Here is an 8,861-nt window from a genome sequence, read left to right as displayed (position 1 = left end):
CTAGACTCGAGTCAAACTAGGACTGCAAATTGGAGATTTCAAGTGCCCACTATAGGAGGCACCCAACCAAGTTATTGTCGCGATACTGACGCGGAAATACAGGTGTGAAGAGTGAAAGGCTAGTGCTTTTCCTGTGATGAAAAATACGACCTTGGTTATGTTTGTAAAATGAAGTTGCAAATACTCCTTGCACAAAGATGATTGGAAAGGAGGATCAACTCCAAACGTTAAAACAATGCAAAAGATGGGCAAAAAGGATGAACCTCAGATAGAGGTGGGCGTCTTGGGGAATATTGAGTTGTCATTCGACTCGGTATGGAGTTAACAAAACCAAGTGCCCAAATTAACTGTGGAGCCATTCACAACTTCATTTCAGGAAAAGTGGTGAAAACGCTTCAACCCTTATTTACAACATCCAATTATGGTGTAGTGATGAGCGCCAACATAGTTGTTGAAGGAAAAGGGATTTGCAAAAGGGTGATTTTGGAGATGTAGAGGTTGATGGTCATGGAAGGTTACCTTCCTTTGTAGTTGGGCAGTACTTTTTAGTAATTCTAGGCATGCAATTGTTGGACACCTTATGGACTATGGAGGTGAATGTTGCACAACCGCAAGCGCACGGTTTTGCCAAGTAGTAAATAAGTATCGATCCCACGAGGACCAAGTATGATTACCAACCTATTGCAACAAAGGGTTATCTAGACAATTAAAAAGGTAGTAATTGGAAATAACAAGATGCAGGGAATAAAACACAATCAAGGCCGAGAGGAACACAGGGCTGTGGATTACACTTCAGGTTAAAATAGACTTAGGTTTGGGAACTCACCACAAGGTTTAACATGAATGATGTGTTGGATCTAGACTATATTTGGATAGATCTCTTGAAGGGCATTAATCCTAAGCTACTTGTCACTCTCTTTCAGGATATAACAAGTTGGGCTTGATTAAGGCTACTTCCTACTTTCGTGGTAGATGAACCCTTCTCAAAACCTGAATAAATACAGTGATTAAGTAATAAGCCCTCAAGAACTACCTTTCAGCAAGTTCAGGGTGATTAATGAGGTTCCAAGACCCAAGTTATCCTTTCAGTTAACCTAGATCTCTAAGATAGCAAGCAATGCTTTCACAATCACAAGCTGTGTACACAAATCAGAAATCAACTCAAGAAATCTACCATTAAACATAAGAGATCCATACATAAAGTATCAACACATCACACACATAGCACCTTGGGCTAATCCCAAACCTAAGTAAAGTTTCACACACACATCATCTCAGTCACAAAGACAACTAGAAAGAATATATGTTTCACAAAAAAAAGCAGCACAACAAGGCTGAAAAACTCCCTATGATGTCTACAGGAGTGTGTTCTTCAATCTTCAGCTCTCTTTTCCTTCTTCAGCCTCCTTCCAGTCTTCAAATCTTCTTTTCTACCCTTCTAGCCGCCAGCCTTTTTCCCTGACCCTCTCTCCTTCTTTACCTTAAAGCCCCTTTGGTCCTTTTATAGCCAAAGATGGAAGCTGGGCCCCGCCACTTTACAGACCATAGGTACTTCTCGCAGTCCACAGGCAAGTTGTGTATCTCTACAGTCTCCAGGGTTCAATTCCTGCTTCCTACAATTAAAACAACTAGAATGAGTAGTTTGTACAAAAAGAAGGGAAAATAATCATAAAGACGAGGAAAAATGCATGAATACTATCTAAATGCATGATGTTAGTAATGCGAATTGTATGTGCAACAGTGAATTGGGGCCAATTGACAATGAAGCTCACCATGGGCAGTACTGTGATGATTTTGAAAGGAGACCCAAGCCTTTGCAAGTCAGGTGTTTCCTTGAAGGATTTAACTCAAGGATTACAACAAAAACAAAGGGTGACGATGAAGCTACTACATATGAGCAAATAGGAACGAAACAGATTAACAAATGCGAGATCAGCACTAGTACGAAAGCTCATGGCTAAACACCCGGAGTATTTGAGATTACATGCAAACTACTTCATATTCAAAATATAGACCAATGCCATGTGTCTTTAGCCTGGGATGAAACCGATCAACGCTAGGCCGTATAAAAATATTTCCAAAAGAATAAGATCTAGCTGTTGGTTTGGGAAATATGTGCATTGGGAACCATACAATCTTCCACAAGAAGTCAGGTGCCACTTGTCAAAAAGAAAGATGAGAGTTAATGTTTTTTTGCGGTGGTTATCGAGGCTTCAATCGTGCAATGGTCTCGGACAGATTTCCCATTCTAGCGGTTGATAAACTCCTACATGAATTTAATGGTGCAGTATTGTTCTCTAGACCGGACCTAAAATTTGGAAATCACCAAATTTATATGTAAGCAAAAGATGTTCCAAAATCAGTGATTATAACTTATGGGGGTTACTATGAGTCATGCTATTTGGTCTAACCAACACTCTGCCCACTTTTTGGTCCCTTATGAATTTAGTATTATGAAACTTTCTTCTAAAGTGGGAGTTGGTGTTTTTTTAAAGATATTTTGGTGTATAATAGGGATGAAAAGACACATGAGCAACACTTGGATCAAGTTTTGGCGGTTTTGGGGAGCACAAACTACATATAAATGCGCTAATAAATGTATATTTTGACAAAGACAAATTTAGTACTTGGGACATTGGGTCTCCTTAGTATGGTTGTTAGCGGATTGGAGCAAGATTAAGGCTACGTGGCCAACTCCAACAATTATACTGGAGTTAAAGATGATTTTTGGTTCAAACAGACCATTATTGAAGGTTTGTAGTAAGATATGGAGTTACCGTGTCCATTAATGTAGGGGTGGGTCATTTGGCATTGATGCCAATTTCTGTTTTTTGTTTCCAATTTCATGTTTTGGAAACAAAACTTAGAAAACATGTTTGGCACCTTGTCTTTGTTTTCAAAAATTTTAGCAACAACCCTCATGTTCACAAAAAAACAAGAAACAACATTTTTTATGTTTTCACTTTTTTGCAAGTGTTTTCAAAACTCTTCCTCCCACCATGAAACCCTTCCTCTTCTACTCCTCTTTCTCCTTTTAATTTTGTAATTCTTTTTAATTATTATTTAAAAAAATTACAAATTAACACTAATAATTTTAAAAATAAATATTTTTAAAAAATATATTTATAAAAATTTATTATTTGGGCTTGACATTTGTAAATTAGTTTATATATTAGAAATAATTTGTAAAACTTATTGTTTTACATGTGATTTTTTTAAACTAAGATATAACATATAATATATATATATATTGAAAAAAATATTTGTAAAAATCTATTGTTTGAGCTATTGACTTTTTACTTGATCTCAAAAAAAATTATGACTATATCCCTATATTGCCCTTCTTTCCCTTTATTTTTTTTAAATCGTATGGATCCAATTTGAATATTATATATATATATATATATACATATATTAAATTTTTTAGGTGAATGGCAAAATATTTTTTAATTTTAAGTGGTGCAATTTTTATGATATATTTTTTTACCCATACAATAACAATCTATGTTATTAATTTTATTTTATAATATAATCAAGTAAACTAATATGAAAAATTAAAGTTTTATAAAAAAATTTAAAAGTATGATTTGGAAAAAAATGATAAAAAAAAGTGTCATAATAATTTTGTGCTAACCAAACGTGTTTATGTTTTCAGCTTTTTAAAATACACAACAATTAGTGTATCCAAACATGTTTTTGTTTCTCAAAAATTAAAAATAAAACAAAACAAAAACAAAACAAAAGCGAAACAAAAACAAAAAAATGGAAAAACAAAAATGATGCCAAACAACCCGTAGCTATAAAATAAGGATGCATTTCAGCATAACAAAGAGGCCAGGTTTGCATTTCAAAAGCTCAAGACTGCCATGACCGCTATTCTATTTTAATTTGGCCTTACTAAATTTTTCTTAGCCTTTTGAGATGGAGAATAATGCATCGGGTATCTGTTAGGAGCTGTACTTACCGAAAACCACAAGCTCATAACATATTTTAGTCAAGTTTTATTGACCGAAAAACCCGTTGAAATCAATATATAAAAGGGAGCTAAGGGTGATTGTTTAGCCTTTCAAAAGTGGAGGCATTACTTATTGGACTGACATTCACCGATCAATGCAATTCAAAATTTTTGTTGGAATAGCGGCAAGTTAAGCCTGAGTATCAAAAATGGTTATTGAAGATCATTGACTATGATTTTGAGATATGTTTCAAGTCAGGGACAGGAAACAAGGCAGTGTATGCCTTATTGTGTGTGAAAGGCAGAGGAGAACTTTAGGTGATGATACTCATTGTTCAAAAGATAACTGTGGAGATGCAGGGTGATGCAAAGTTGGCACGAATTAGGTAGGCAGTGGGGACAAGGGTCTGAAAAAGGCCGAAGTTAGAGTTACAGTGGGGCACTTTGGTTTACTAGAGCCGACTTGTGTTGTCTCATAATTTAGATGTGATTCTGACACTACTACAAGAGTATCATGACAGTGTGGTAAGAAGCCAGTCACGCTTTTTGAGAATGAATAAGAGGATAGTGAGGGATGTTTATTGAGTGGGCATGAAACAATGTATCAAAAAACATGTGGAAGAATGTACAATTTTTCAATAGTACAAGTATGTGGCTCTATCTCTTGTGGGGCTGCTAAAAGCATTGTCAATTTCAAACCAAATTTGGGGTGACATCACTATGCATTAAGGACTACCTAGATTAAAAGGTTACAATTCAGTAATGGTGGTGGTCAATTGGGTGAGAAAATATGCCCTTTCCTCCACCTTAAATACTCGTACACATCCAAGGATGTAGGAGAAGTGTTTGTCCGAGAGATAGTTCGGCAACATGTCACAAGATCGACAGTGAATGTTCCTAAGCCACTTTTGGTCAGGTTTTTTGAAGCTACAAGGAACTGAGTTTAAACCGCAGTACTGCTTACCATCCATAATCTAACGGACAATCTAAAGTGGTCAATCATTGTATCGAGACTTATTTGCATGGGTTCACAAGATCGATATTGACAAATCGTGAAAAGATGTTTCTAAGCCACTGTAAGTTGTAAGGAACAAGTCTGAACTGCAATACCACTTGTCATCCATAATTTGACTCTCAATCTGAAGGAGTAAATCAGTGTTTGGAGACTTATATGCATTGTTTTTCTTTCGACAAACCAAAGAGATGGAGTGTTTGGCTTGCAAGAACGGAATTGTAGTACAACATATCACATGGTTCGACGCCATTCCATTTAGGATTGTTCATGGTTGTGATCCTGCAGCCATAGTTTGCTTTGGGGTGCAGACTACAAGTGTTGTTTCAGTGGAAAGGCAATTATTGGAGCAAGATGAGATTTTGGAGTTAAAACAACATTTGGCTCAATCTCCGCCAAAGATGAAGGCACAAGTGGATAACAAATTCCATGAAGTGCAATTTGAGGTAGGGGATTTGGTCTGTTTGAGATTAAGACCTTATAGGCTGTGTTCTATAGCTCTCATGGCTAACGAAAAGTTGTATCTCAGATATTTTTTCCCTTATTGTATTACTGAAAAGATCAAACTAGTGGCCTAAAGATTAGAGCTCCTTGCATCCGTGTAAATACATCTGGTACTTCACGTTTCTTAATTGAAAAGGCACTGGAACCTTATGACTATGGCGAACCGCTTGCACCAATGTTGGATGTGGAATTAAATTGGGTGGTTAAGCCTTTTTCGGTACTTGGGATGCGCCCCTCTGTTAACAGTCCTGAAGTGTTAATTCAGTGAGAAAATCTACTTGCATTTGAAGCCACTTAAGAGTCCGCTGATATAATCCAACAATAGTTTCCTGAATTCCACCTTGAGGACAAGGTGGATCTCATAGGAGGAAGTAATGTTAGGCGTCCTATACATCTAACATACTCTAGGAGAAAAATAAGGGACTGAAGACCCACGTGACGGCTAGTGTAGTGGTTAGATAGGAAGGAAGTTTCTGAGTCATTATGGTAATATTTTAGTGGAAGGAAAGGGGATGTGGGAGGCATGCTGGCATTTGGATGTTACTTGGTTGCAAGAGTGATGACCCTCTCGAATAGTCATTGTTTTGTCTCCCTATTTTGAGCTTCTAATAGAGATTTTCAGCTACTTCTCCATTAATCTTCTATGTGATTTCTCTCTTTTGCTATTTTGGCCTGTAATCTCATCAAACTTCAATTTTGGCATGATTAACTCTTTTTACCACTAAGATCAAAATACCAAATAATGTTGTTGGTATGTTCCGATTTTTTAATTATAATGGAAATGTTGTATGTTCCAATTCTTTAAGTATAATGGAAATATTATGTTATTAGCAATGGAAATTGAATTGTGTTTGTACTATGTTTTTTTTTTTTTATATATTACATTTGATGCTTAGAAAATATCATCTGTTGCTTGTCTATTAACATCTATTATTCCACGAAAATCTTCTACCTATTCTACCATCTTTGTAGTTTCCCTACTAACTCATGGCCTTCTCCATTAAGAGTTTAATTAGCAAATGTATTATTGATCCATGTCATCTAGCAAACTAAAATGTCAAACTATTTTTGGGAAAAATTAGAACTACTCATTATCGATACCATCCTAAGCTCATGTTTGATGTTGTATTTATTTATATATTTATATATATTTATTTACTTATTTATTCATTTATTTATTGGAAGTTTTGTGTTCAAGAAACCAATGGTGCTATTGTTTTGGTTAGAAGCCTTTTATTCTTGGTCATTATACTTGAATATTAGACATGTTTGTGGAAGATAGATGTAGAAGTTGTTTAGACACTTAGGGAGTTTCTTGAAAAGTTGTAGATCCATACTCCTTTTGGTTTATTGCGAATAATCCGTAAAATTTAGTCTTTTCTTTGTATTGTCAAGGAGTGCTTATGCTATTATAGAACTGGAATTTGTTTCATGTCTACAAGTGAGATATGGATAGTTTTTTGCTGTAAGTTGTTTTGAAAGAATTATTGTTCTTTTTATCTGCAACATATTGTTCCCACCATTAAATTTCTAGGCAATTGTAGGATAAGTGGTTTTCTATTGAGATTTATTTTTTGCTTTTCTGTTTCTTGTAACTCATTTCTGCCATTCCATCTAAACCCATACGATAAGTTGTGCTTATGATTTTCTTTCCTTAATTCCTAAACAATGTGGAACTAGCACCATTTCACCAAATGTAGTCTAAAGTGGCATTTGTCATCTATCTTACTTAGTAGGTCTTGTCTATTTGCTTTTTTATCTAGTAGCTTTGAGTTGAAATACATTTGAAGAGAATTTATTTATTGGAACACTATCATAAGTATTTATTTTTTAGGGAATAAAAATAACGTCGGTTAAATATTACAAGCTTCTCTTTCGTGTACTTTTCTTCAATGTTTTTTATTATCTTTGAGTCATAAAAATGAATAAATGGGGAACTTCTTTATTGTACAAGACAAAAATATTTCACTCTTTAAAGTTTTTAGTTATATCTAGATTAGGATTTTGCAGTTGGTTTGTTATGCTTTGCTCTATAAGGTTTTCTTAAAAAATGTCTGAAAACTGGGGTTAATCTTGTTTCATGGAAATCACATGCTTTATATTGTTTGTGATATAATGTTTGTTATTGCGGGAATCAATAGTTAGTTGTATTATGAAACAAAAAAAGATATTTCCATCGAGCTACATGAATATCTGATTCCATACTTGTCTGTGGGCAAAATGCAGAAATTTTTTTTTTTCTAGCAGATTATCTTTTTGTTTAAATTGTTGCGATGTCACGTGTCAAATTCTTGTTGCTCGCATGTTAAAATTCTTTAAGTGCAATTAATCTGTGGCTTGATGATGTCTGAACATGGGTTTTAATTTGTTCAATGAAGGATCACTCTTGCACTTTAATAGAACTCAATTTCAAATCCTTAGCATATGTAAGAATTAACAAAGTATACAAAATGTTTTATTCAAAAAACAATAATGATAATAATAATAATAGAACTCAATTTCTAATCCTTAGCGTATGTAAGAATTAACAAAGTGTATAAAATGGTTTAGTCAAATAATAATAATAATAATAATAATAATAATAATATGCTCAATTTGGATTCCTTTGCCTGCTTTTTTCTTTCTCTTTTTCCTTTTTGTTACCTTGCTTGAACTGGCTCGTAAACATTTTCGTTTTATGGTATTCTATCATCGTCCTTATTGTATAATCCTTGCTATCATCTGACTTTAGGTTTATTGTTTACTGCAACAGTCAAGTAATATAGATTCCATTGTTGCTCTATGTTAAACACAAATTTAATGAATATCATAGATTTTACTACTACTATTACATATGATTATGATTTTGCAATGCTCCACAGCCTGCATTTTTTACTTCCAAGAAAATGATTTTGACGGAATATTTTTTGTCTAATTTAATGTTGTTGACAATGTAATTTATGCAGTATAGTCCTTGATTCTATTATGGATTTGTGATTGTACTTACTACTTATGCTTTTAGTTATGGAGAACTTCATAATTTTTTAAATTCAGAAAGAAGGGCTGAAATCAAATGGTTAGAGTGTTCATGTTATATGCTTAAGCAAAATTTATTGTTGCATACCTTTGTCTCTAATTAATAAAACAGATTCTTCTAACTTTTTTTTTATCCTTTAGAATATTCAGTCATTTTGTTGTGATTCTCTAGACAAGCTCTTGAGAAAGGAGCTACAGCTCTTGCAGTTAATATTAAAAGGTTGAGCACCAAAGCAAACTCATGATTGTTATTTCGTTTTCAGTCATTCAGTAAATTTTTAGTTTCTTGTTTTGGGTACTTTAGCTACAAAGAGTTTATGTTAAATTACACAAATTGTGCACCTTCAGCATATAATTCTTTCTGATAAGTAACTG

This window comes from Dioscorea cayenensis, unplaced genomic scaffold, assembly GCF_009730915.1.
Source record: "Dioscorea cayenensis subsp. rotundata cultivar TDr96_F1 unplaced genomic scaffold, TDr96_F1_v2_PseudoChromosome.rev07_lg8_w22 25.fasta BLBR01000164.1, whole genome shotgun sequence".
NCBI lineage: Eukaryota > Viridiplantae > Streptophyta > Magnoliopsida > Dioscoreales > Dioscoreaceae > Dioscorea > Dioscorea cayenensis.
This window is presented reverse-complemented; position numbering follows the sequence as displayed.